This window comes from Canis lupus, chromosome 1 (genome assembly GCF_048164855.1).
Source record: "Canis lupus baileyi chromosome 1, mCanLup2.hap1, whole genome shotgun sequence".
Classification (NCBI taxonomy): Eukaryota; Metazoa; Chordata; class Mammalia; order Carnivora; family Canidae; genus Canis; species Canis lupus.
The window spans coordinates 76,403,064-76,415,042 of NC_132838.1; the positions used below are offsets into that span (position 1 = coordinate 76,403,064).

An 11,979-nucleotide genomic window follows, 5' to 3' on the forward strand; every position below is an offset into this window, starting at 1 on the left:
TCTGAGAGACAAAAAATCCTGAAAGCTTGGGACAAGAGGTCTGTAATCTACAATGGCAGAAACATTAGACTGACAACCTACCTATCCAGAGACCTGGCAGGCCAGAAAGGACTAGGATGATATATTCAGGGTGCTAAAGGAGAAAAATATAAAGCCAAGAATACTTTATCTAGACAGGAACTCATTCAAAATAGAAGGAGACATAAAAAGCTTCCAGGACAAACAAAAACTAAAAGAATTTGTGATCACCAAACCAACCCTACAAGAAATATTAAAAAGGATCCTTTTTAAAAAAGATTTTATTTATTTATTCATGAGAGACACAGAGAGAGGAGGAGACATAGGCAGAAGGAGAAGCAGGCTTCACACAAGGAGCCCAATATGGTACTCGATCGCAGGACCCCAGGATCACAACCTGAGCCGAAGGCAGATAGATGCTCAACCACTGAGCCACACAGGCATCCCAGAAAGGGATCCTTTTAGCAAAAGAGAGCCCAAATGAAAATATTCCAGAAAGGAACAGAGACAATATACAGAAACAGTGACTTTACAGGTAATACAATGGCACTAAATTCATCTTTCAATAGTTAGTTTCAATGTAAACAGGCTAAATGCCCCAATCAAAAGACACAGGGTATCAGACTGGATAAAAAAGTAAGACCCATTGATATGCTGTCTGCAACAGCCTCATTTGAGACCCAAAGACACCTCCAGATTTAAGGTAACAGAGTGGAAAGCCATTTATCATGCTAATAGACATCAAATGAGAGCTTAGGTGGTGATCCTTATATCAGACAAATGAAATTTTAAACCAAAGACTGCAAAGAGATGAGGAAGGACATTATATCATAATTAAAGGATCTATCCAACAAGAAGCTCTAACAATTAAAAAAAAAAAAGAAAGAAAGAAAAAATCTAATAATTGTAAATATTTATGCCCCTAATGTGGGAGCAGCCAGTTATATAAGCCAATTAATAAAAAAATAAATAAATAAATACATCAATAATATAATAATAGTAGGGGACTTTAACATCCTACTCACTGCAATGGACAGATCATTAAGTAGAAGATCAACGAGGAAACAGGGTTTTAATGACACACTGGACCAGATGGACTTCACAGATATATTCAGAACATTCCATCCTAAAGCAACAGAATACACATTGTTCTCAAGTACACATGGAACATTCTCCAGAATAGATTATATACTGGGTCACAAATCAGGTCTCAACTAGTACCAAAAGACTGGGATCATTCCCTGCATATTTTTAGACCACAGTGCTTCAAAACTGGAACTCAATCACAAGAGGAAATTTGGAAAGGACTCAAATACATGGAGGCTAAAGAGCACCCTACTAAAAAATGAATGGGTCAACCAGGAAAATAAAGAATTTTAAAAATTCATGGAAACAAATGAAAATCAAAACACACTGTTCAAAACCTTTGGGATGCAGCAAAAGTAGTCCTAAGAGGAAAGTATATAGCAATACAAGCCTTTCTCAAAATAAGAAGAAAGGCCTCAAATATACAACTTAACCTTACACCTAAGAAGCTAAAAAAAGAACATCAAATAAAGCCTAAACCCAGCAGGAGTAGAGAATTAATAAAGACTGGAGCAGAAATCAATGAAATAGAAACCAAAATAATAGAACAGATTAATGAAACTAAGAGCTGGTTCTTTGAAAGAATTAGTAAGATTGATAACCCCCTGGCCAGAATTATCAAGAAGACAACAGAAAGAACCCAAATAAATAAAATCATGAATGAAAGGAGAGATCACAGGCAACACTACAAAAATACAAATAATAAGAGATTATGAAGAATTATATATCAATTAAGTAGACAATCTGGAAGAAATGGATGCATTCCTAGAGACATATAATCTACCAAAACTGAAACAGGAAGAAATAGAAAATCTGAACAAACTCGTAACAGCAAAGAAATTTATGCAGTCATCAAAAACCTCCCAACAAACAAGAGTCCAGGGCCAGATGGCTTCCCAGGGGGATTCTATCAAACATTTAAGAATAATTAATACCTGTTCTCTGATGCTGTTTCAAAAAATAGAAATGAAAGGAAAACTTCCAAACTTTCTGTAAGGCCAGCATAACCTTGATCCTAAAACCAGACAAAGACCCCACCAAAAAGGAGAATTATAGACCAATATCCTTAATGAATATGCATGCAAAAATTATCACCAAAATACTAGCCAATAGGATTGAATGGTATATTAAAAGGATTATTCACTACAACCAAGTGGGATTTATTCCTGGGCTTCAGGGATGGTTCAACATCCGGAAATCAATCAATGTGATACATTACATTAATAAAAGAAAGGACAAGAACCATATGATCCTCTCAACAGATATAGAAAAAGCATTTGACAAAGTACTGCATCCTTGATTAGAACTCTTCATAGTGTAGGGATAGAGGCAACATACCTCAATATGATAAAAAGCCATCTACAAAAAGCCCACAGCAAATATCATCCTCAACAAGGAAAAACTGAGAGCTTTTTCCTTAAGGTCAGGAACACAGCAGGGATGTCCACTATCACCACTGCTGCTCAACATAGTGATAGAAGTCCTAGCCTCAGAAATCAGACAATGAAAAGAAATAAAGCACATCCAAATTGGAAAAGAAGTCAAATTCTCACTTTTTGTAGATGACATAATATTCTACATGGAAAATCCAAAAGACTCCACCCCAAAATTGCCAGAACTCATAGCAGAATTTAGCAAAGTGGCAAGATATAAAATTGATGCACAGAAATAGTTGCATTTCTATACACTAACAGTGAGACAGAAGAAAGAGAAATTAAGGAATCAATCCCATTTACAATTGCACCCAAAACCATAAGATACCTAGAAATAAACCTAACCCCAAAGATGCAAAGTATCTGTACTCAGAAAAATATAGAACACTCATGAAAGAAATCAAGACACAAGAAATAGGACACCTGGGTGGCTCAGTGGTTGAGCATCTGCCTTTGTCTCAGGGTGTGATCCCAGGGTTCTGGGATCAAGTCCCACACTGAAGCCTGTTTCTCCCTCTGCCGGGGTCTCTGCCTCTCTCTGTGTGTCTCTCATGAATAAATAAATAAAACTTTTTTAAAAAAAGACAAAAGAAATGGAAAAATATTTGATATTTTTGCTCATTGATTTGAAGAACAAAAATTGAATGTCTATGCTACCTAGAATAATCCATACATTCAATGTAATCCCTATCAAAATACCATCAACTTATTTCCCAGAATTGGAACAAATACTCCTAAAATTTGCATGGAATCAGAAAAGACCCTGAATAGCCAAAGGATTGCTGAAAAAGAAAACCAACACTGGTGGCATCCCAATTCCAGCTCTATTATTACAAAGCTGTAATCATCAAGACAGTATGGTACTGGCACAAAAACAGACACATAGATCAATGGAACATAACAGAGAACCCAGAAATGGACCCTCAACTCTATGGTCAACTAATCTTCGACAAAGCAGTAAAGAACATCCAATGGAAAAAAGACAGTCTCCTTCAACAAATGACATTGGGAAAATTGGACAGCCACATGCAGAAGAATGAAACTGGACCATTTCTTCACACCATACACAAAAATAGACTTAAAATGGATGAAAGACAAGAATCCATCAAAATCCTAGAGAACACAGGCAGCAATCTCTTCGACCTCAGCCACAGCAACTTCTTGCTAAACATATCTCCAAAGGCAAGGGAAACAAAGGCAAAAGTGAACTATTAGGACTTGGGACTTCATCAAGATTAAAAACCTTTGCATTGAAAAGGAAACAATCAACAAAACCAAAAGGCAACCTACAGAATGGGAGAAGACATTTGCATATGACACATCAGATAAATGGCTAGTATTGAAAATCTATAAAGAACTTATCAAACTCAACACCCAAAGAACAAATAATCCAATCAAGAAATGGGCAGAAGACATGAATAGACATTTCTCCAAAGACATACAAATGGCCAACACACATGAAAAAAAAATGCTCAACATCACTGGGCATCAGGGAAATACAAATCAAAACCACAATGAGATACCACTCACACCAGTGAGAATGGCTAAAATTAACAAGACAGGAAATGACAGATGTTGGTGAAGATGAGGAGAAAGGGGAACCCTCTTGCACTGTTGGTGGGAATGCAAGCTGGTACAGCCACTGTGGAAAAAAGTATGGAGGTCCCTCAAAAGGTTGAAAATAGAGCTACCCTACAACCCAGCAGCTGCACTACTAGGTATTTACCCCAATGATATAAATGTATTGATCCAAAGGGGCACCTGTTCCCCAATGTTTATAGCAGCAATGTCCACAATAGCCAGACTATGGAAACAGCCCAGATGTCCATCGACAGATGGATAAAGATGTGGTATATATATATATATATATATATATATATATATATATATATATATATATATATGATGGAATACTACTCAGTCATTAAAAAAAATGAAATACTGCCATTTGCAACAATGTGGATGGAACTAGAGGATATTATGCTAAGTGAAATAAGCCAATCAGAGAAAGACAATTATATGATCTCACTCATATGTGGAATTTAAGAAACAAACAGAGAGTCATAGGAGAAGAGAGAGAAAAATAAAACAAGACGAAATTAGACAAACCAAAAGAGATTCTTAATAATGGGATACAAACTTAGGGTCACTTGTGGAGAGGGCAGTAGGGGAGGATCGGGTAATTGGGTGATGAACATTAAGGAAGGTATGTGATGTAATGAGCACTGGGTATATATAGGACTGATGAAATCACTGACTTCTAACTCTGAAACCAATACATTATATATTAATTAATTGAATTTAAAATTTAATAAATAAACAACTAAAATCAATTGGAAAGAGATGAGTATTAATTTTCCATTGTGTAACAAATTAACACTTAAACTTCGTGGCTTAAAACAACACACATTTATTATCCCATCATTTCTATGGGTAAAGAAGAGTTAGGCACAGATTAGCTGGATTCTGTGCTCAGGATCGCAAGACTGCAGTCAAGGTAATGGCCAGGGCTTGCTGCATCTGAGGCTTAACTAGGGAAGGAACATTTACCACAAAAAAATAAAAAAAAATTATTGAAACATCTGGCAAAACTGGAATGAAGTCTGAAAGTTCGATGGTAGTAATATAGTATTTCCTGATTTTGATGGTGCTATTCTGATTCTGTACATTTATTATAACTGTTTATGGGAAGTGTTTGCTACACTATTTGAAGGTAATATGTATGACTGGAGTTTGCATTTGCATGTAAATTTTAGAGTCAGCTTGATGTACACTAAAATATCCTGAGATTTTGATATTGCACTGAATCCATAAATCAATTTAGGGAGAACTGACATCTTTATTTTCTTAAAGGATGCCCATTCTCAACTTTTAAAAAAAAATTATTTATTTATTCATGAGAGACAGAGAGAGAGGCAGAGACATAGGCAGAGGGAGAAGCAGGTTCGATGCAGGGAGCCCAATGTGGGACTCGATCCCAGGACTCCAGGATCACACCCTGGGCTGAAGGTGGCACTAAACTGCTGAGCCACCTGGGCTGCCCTGAACTGACATCTTTAAAATATTAAGTATTCCAACTGAGTATTCAGTTCATAACTGAATTAACTCAGATCTTCTCTAGTGTCTTCCAGTGTCTTGTAGTTTTTAGTGTACAAAAAGTCTTTCTTGGATCTCTTTCACTATATCTATTCCAAAGATTGATTTATGAGGCTATAAATAGTAGTTTCTCTTTTCACTTTTGTTGTTGGTATTTAAAAACAACTTTTTTTAAACATAATTCCTTTTATATTATTCTATATATAGGAAACTTGCCAAGACACTTACTAACGGTTTATAGATTTTGGATTTTCTATATACACACTGTCATTTACAAATGAAGTTTATTTCCTCCTCAACAATACTTGTTTATTTTGGTTTTTTCTTACCTTTTACTGTGGCTATAACCTTCAGAAGAGTGCTGAATAGAAATCGTTAATAGCAGAGACACCTGGGTGGCTCTGCAGTTGAGCATCTGCCTTCCGTCCAGGGTGTGATCCTGGAGTCCTGGGATTGAGTCACGTCAGGCTCCCTGCATGGAGCCTGCTTCTCTCTGCCTGTGTCTCTGCTTCTCTGTCTCTCATGAATAAATAAATTAAATATTTTTTAAAAAGAAATAGTAATAGCAGACATCCTGATCTTATTCCCAATTTCAAGTATGATGTCTGCTGTAAGTTTTACATAGATAATACTTATTAGAATAAGGAAGTTCCCTCTTATTAGTTTGGTAAGTTATTATGAATACATATTTTATCAAATGCTTTTTCAGCATCTACTGAACTGATCTTCTTTTTCCCTTTTGATGTGAATTACACTGATTCATTAAACTATCCTTGCATCCTGAAATAAACCCCACTTTCACCATGTATTCTCCTTTTCATGTTTAATTTGCTAAGATGAGGGGCACCTGGGTGGCTCAGTGGTTGAGCATCTGCCTTTGGCTCAGGTCGTGATCCCAGTCTTGGGATCAAGTCTGCAGCGGGAGCCTGCTTTTCCCTCTGCCTGTGTCTCTGCCTCTGAGTCTCTCATGAATAAAATTTTTTAAAAATTTTTGCTAATATTGTATTTAGGTTGAACTTGTATTTTGAAATTCATTAAAGGGTTGGTCTGTAATTCTTTTAATCTTCAATGTATGTTCAAAGTGATGTCAGCCTGGTTAAAAATTAGGAAATGTTCTCTCATTGTGTAGTCTCTAGAATTTATATAGACTTGATAATATTTGGCAGAATTCAGTGGGAATGCCATTAAGGCCTGGAATTAGTGGGAAGACTTTAAATAACAGATGTGATTACTTTTTAAAGATATATCTCACATATAAAATTCACACTTTCAAAGTATAAAATTGGCACTTAGTATATTCATTAAATTATGCAATCACCACCACTAAGTCCAGAACGGTTAAATCATCCCAAAAAGAAATTCCATATCTATTAGCAGCTACTCACCAATCATCTTCCATCCTGCTCCTGGTAACCACCAATTAGTTTTTGTCTCTATGGATTATTTCCTAAGTGGGACCATAAACTATGTGGTCTTTTGTGTTACTTCTCTTAGAATAATATTTTCCAAGATTTATCCATGTTGTTGCATGTATCAGGACTTCATTCCGTTTTATAAATAACATTCCATTGTGTGTGTGTATATACCACACCACATTTTGCTTATCCATTTATCAGTTGACAGACATTTGGGTTGTTTCGATTTGAAGGTTATTATGACTAATGCTGTTGTGAACATTCATGTAGAAGTTTTTGTGTGAGCATATGCTTTCAATTTTCTTGGGTATGAGTGGAATTGCTAAATCATATGGTAACTATGTTTAATTTTTTGAGGAACTGCCAGACTGTTTTACAAAGTGGCTGTACCATTTTACAGTCCCATCAGCAACATATGAGGGTTCCAATTTCCCCACATCCTTGCCAACAACTGCCATTGTCTGTCTTTTCAACTATAGTCATCCTAGTGGTTATGAAATAGTATCTCATCATGGCCTCATCTGGATTTCCCTAATGATGTTGAGCATCATTTCATGTATTTACTGGCAATTTGTATATCTTCTTTGGAAAGATATCTATTCAAATACTTTGCCTATTTTTACATGGAGTTGTTTTACTGTTGAGTTGCAGAATTGTTTTTTTAAGATTTTATTTATTTATTCATGAGAGACAAGAGAGGCAGAGACACAGGCAGAGGGAGAAGCAGGCTCCACCCAAGAAGCCTGATGTGGGACCTGATCCCAGGACCCTGGGATCACGCCCTGAGCCTAAGGAAGATGCTCAACTGCTGAGCCACCCAGGGGTTCCCAACATAATTACTTACATACTCTAGATATTAGTCTCTTACAAATATGTTATTTGTTTCTATTGCTCCATTCTTTCATTCTCATTCTGAGGGTTTTTTCACTTTCTTGTCTTTTGAAACACAACTTTTTAAAATTTTGATAAAGTCAGTTTTTGATTGGTTGCTTATACTTCACGTATATCTAAGAAAGGACTGCCTCATCTGAGGCCACAAAGACTTAAAACTATGTTTTCTTCCAGCATTTTATAGTTATAGGTCTTACATTTAGGCGATTAATTTTGAGTTAATTTTTGAATACAGTGGAGGGAGGGATTCAAGTTCATTCTCTGGCATGTGGCTATGAGAAGACTATTATTTCTGCTTATCAAATAGATGCAACTACTTTAACAAATACGGAACGCTATTCAGATTTCCCCTTTCCTTTCTCCCCCGCCCTTTTTTTTCAGTAATCTCTACACCCAACAGAGATCAAGAGTCACATGCTTTCCTAACTGAACCAGCCAGGTGCCCCTTTTGATCAAGAGTCACATGCTTTCCTAACTGAACCAGCCAGATGCCCCTAGGTTTTTTTCTTATATTTGTATTTTTTCAGGTCTTTGAACACCGTCTAAAATTTCAAATGCATCAGCATGGAGATATTCATAATACTTTTTTGTGTGTATTTAAAGATTTTACTTATTTATTCATGAAACAGAGAGGCACAGACATAGGCAGAGGGAGAAGCAGGCTCCCTCTGGGCAGCCTGAGGTGGAACTCAGTCCCAGGACCCTGAGATCACACCCTGAGCCAAAGGCAGACACTCAACCACTGAGCCAACCAGGTGCCCCCATACTTTCTTGAAAGATTTTTAATGAATGCAGAAGCAGTGAGATCTCCATTTCACTTTTGATATTTGTGCCTTCATACTTTTTTCATTGGTCTTGCTGGAGATTTGTCTTCTCAAAGAAGCAACTCTTAACTTTGCTAATCCTATTATGTTTGCTTTCTATTCCAATAAATTAAGCTTTCTTCTTTGTGCTTTAGTTTTTAATAACTTGAGATAAATGCTTCACTCATGGACTTTTAGCTTTATTCTTTTCTAATAAATTATTAAATCACCTCTAAGCACAGCTTCATCTAACCCTGATGAACTTTGATGTTTTATTTTCATAATAAAATTTTTTCTAACTTCCATTGTGATACCCTCCTTAACTCAAGATTACTTTTTTTTCTAACTTCCATTGTGATACCTTCCTTAACTCAAGATTACCCTCCGTAGCTGGGTGGCTCAGCGGTTTAGCACCGCCTTCAGCCCAGGGTGTGATCCTGGAGACCCAGGATTGAGTCCCGCTTCAGGCTCCCTGCATGGAGCCTGCTTCTCCCTCTGCCTGTCTCTGCCTCTCTCTCCGTCTCTCATAAATAAATAAAATCCTTAAAAAAAAATTACTTTGGAGTATCCTTTGTAGTTTCTAAACATAAAGGTTTTTTTTTTTTTTTTATCTTTTTTCTCCCCCTAGCTTTTTTAAAGTAAGCTTTATGCCCAAGATAGGGCTAAACTTGGGACCCAGAGGTCATGAGTTGCATGCTCTCCTGAGCCAAGCAGGCACCTCCCTAGTTTATTTATGGTCAGAGAATATACTCTGTATGATTAATAATTTGACAGACTTGCTTTTTTAAGCATGTGGTCAACTTTTCTAAATGTCCAACATGTACATAAAAAAACATGTATTATGTATTTGTCGAGAGTATAATAGCCTATATACATGGTGGTTGGGTCTATTGTATTTTTTATAACCCTACCATTTTTTGACCACGTAATCTTTTATGATTGTGCATTTCTCTATTTCTCCTTGTTTTCTGATAAACTTAGTAGCTATTGAATTCTATAAATTTATAATTGCTAAACTTTTCTGGTGAATTAGTCCTTTTCTCATTATCAACTGTCTCTTTACTACTAATTAGTATTTTGCCTGAAATTGTTTGATATTAATATAGCCATATTATCGTTCATTTACTGTTTATATATCTTTCTACATCCTTTCACTTTCACCTTTCTGTATTCTTACATTTTATGTGCGTCTCTTCTATGTAACTCAGTTGTATCATTATCTGAAAAGGTTTATTGGAAGATTTTACCCCATTTACACTTACTGCAATTTCTGATTCATTTAGAATTAACTGTGCCATCTCCCCAAATGTTTTCCCTGGGTTTTTTTTTTTTTTCCTATCTTGCTTTCTCTTGGGTTGAGTACTTTTTTCCTGTTGTTCCATTTTATACCATTAGTATATGTAATATACTTTCATAAATCTTTTAGTGTAGTTACCCTAAATACTAAAACAGGCGAGTTTAATATAAAATGACAGCTTAACCTTTCCTTAGACAGAAGGACCTTAAAACACTTTTCCATTTATCCCCACCCCTCAATTTACATGCAATTGTTTTCATGTACTTTAGTTCTGTTTTTTTAAACACTCGAGACATTATTTTCGTTTTAAAATCACTATTAATTTAAACCTCCATATTTACCCTGTTGTTCATCATTCCTTCTTGCAACTCCAAACTTCTATTTGGTATCATATCCCTTCTGCTTAATGACATCATTTTTGCATAGTTTGTTCACAAAAACTTCTCACCTTTTGTGTGAAATTTTCCTAATTTTACCTTTTGTACTTTTACTGTTAAGGACACTTTTGCTTTGTACAGAACTCTAGATTAGCAGTTATTTTTTTCCATTACTTTGAAGATGCCATTCCATTGTCTTGATTGCCATTGTTTTTACTGAATAATCAATTGCCATATATTTAGCCCTTTGAAACATGCCTTGGGGGATTCCTGGGTGGCTCAGCGGTTTAGCACCTGCCTTTGGCCCAGGGCATGATCCTGAAGTCCCCAGAACGAGTCCCGCATCCGCTACCTGCATGGACCCCTGCTTCTCCCTCTGCCTGTGTTTCTGCCTCTCTGTGTGTCTTTCGTGAATAAGTGAATAAAATCTTTAAAAACAAAAAAGAACATGCCTTATTTCTTTCACTACTCTACACCTTTTTCCTTTTCTAGTTTCCAGTAATGGTAATATTTGCATAAGTATGATTTTCTGAATATTTTGTTTGAGGTTTGTGGGACTTCCAAAACCTGTAGCTTGACAATTTTCATAAATTTTAGATATTTCTTAGGCATTAACTCCAAATATTCTCTTTCTTCTCCTTTCGGGACTACAGTTACATTAAAGTTAGCCCATCTCTGTGCTCTTCCCTGATTCTTTTCCATCCTTTGGACTCTATATATAGATCATTTTGAATTTTTTCCTTCTGACCAAACCTAATTCACTATTCCTTCAGCTATTATTTCACCTGATGTTAAAATCATTCACTAAATTCTTAATTTTAACTTTGTTTTTGTTTCTTAAATTCCTAACTCCCTAATGAACCTGATCTCAGGGTCCAAAGCTCAAGCCCCATCCTGGCTATAGACGTTACTTTAAAAAAAAAAAAAAAAAAAAACAACTGAAGATGCTTTACATTTCTAAAGACAAAAGATTAATAAAAGTAACTATCTTTCAAATCTTTTAAACAGCAAAGTGAAAGTGGTAAACAGTCTCCATTAACAAAAAAGAAAAAAATCCAGGACTCTTAACAAAATTAAAGGTAGGCTTACATATAGAGCTACTTCAGAAATGGGATAATACCTAAGACATGGACAAATACCTTATTTTAATCTAAAAAAAGTATTTACTGGATCGTATATTCAAGTTTTCGATATGCCATTTGAAATAAATTATCCTTGAAAATAAACCATTCAATATAATCTCTGAAATATTATCTAGTTAACATAATATTTGCCTTAAGTATATCAGACAAATATTTACTATCAGCAAAATAAAAACCAGCAAAGCATTTTTGTATCTGAATGCCTGACATTCTGATCCAGTGGATTTACATTTTTTCCTAAGTATAGTAATTTTTAAAAATCTCTTTGGGTACTCAACATATTAGAAGTACAACTACCTATTTATAATTGCCAACTTCTAACATATAAGCCATCAATAAACACCAACACAATATTTTAGCAATCATCTTATGTGAATTGACAAATGGAAAACAAAATTCTCACTAACAATGGGTCACCAAA

The 11,979-nt window shown here is 35.5% G+C and overlaps 1 long non-coding RNA gene across 1 annotated transcript in view; it reads right to left on the reverse strand.

Annotated features, from left to right (window-relative positions):
- The window catches only part of LOC140638699 (uncharacterized), a 198,621-nt gene extending 196,782 nt beyond the window's left edge, over nt 1–1,839 (reverse strand). The window contains exon 1 of the long non-coding RNA XR_012035696.1: nt 1,044–1,839. This is a non-coding gene — a long non-coding RNA (uncharacterized lncRNA). The remainder of the gene's footprint in view (nt 1–1,043) is intronic.
- Between the last annotated feature and the right edge of the window lie 10,140 nt (nt 1,840–11,979).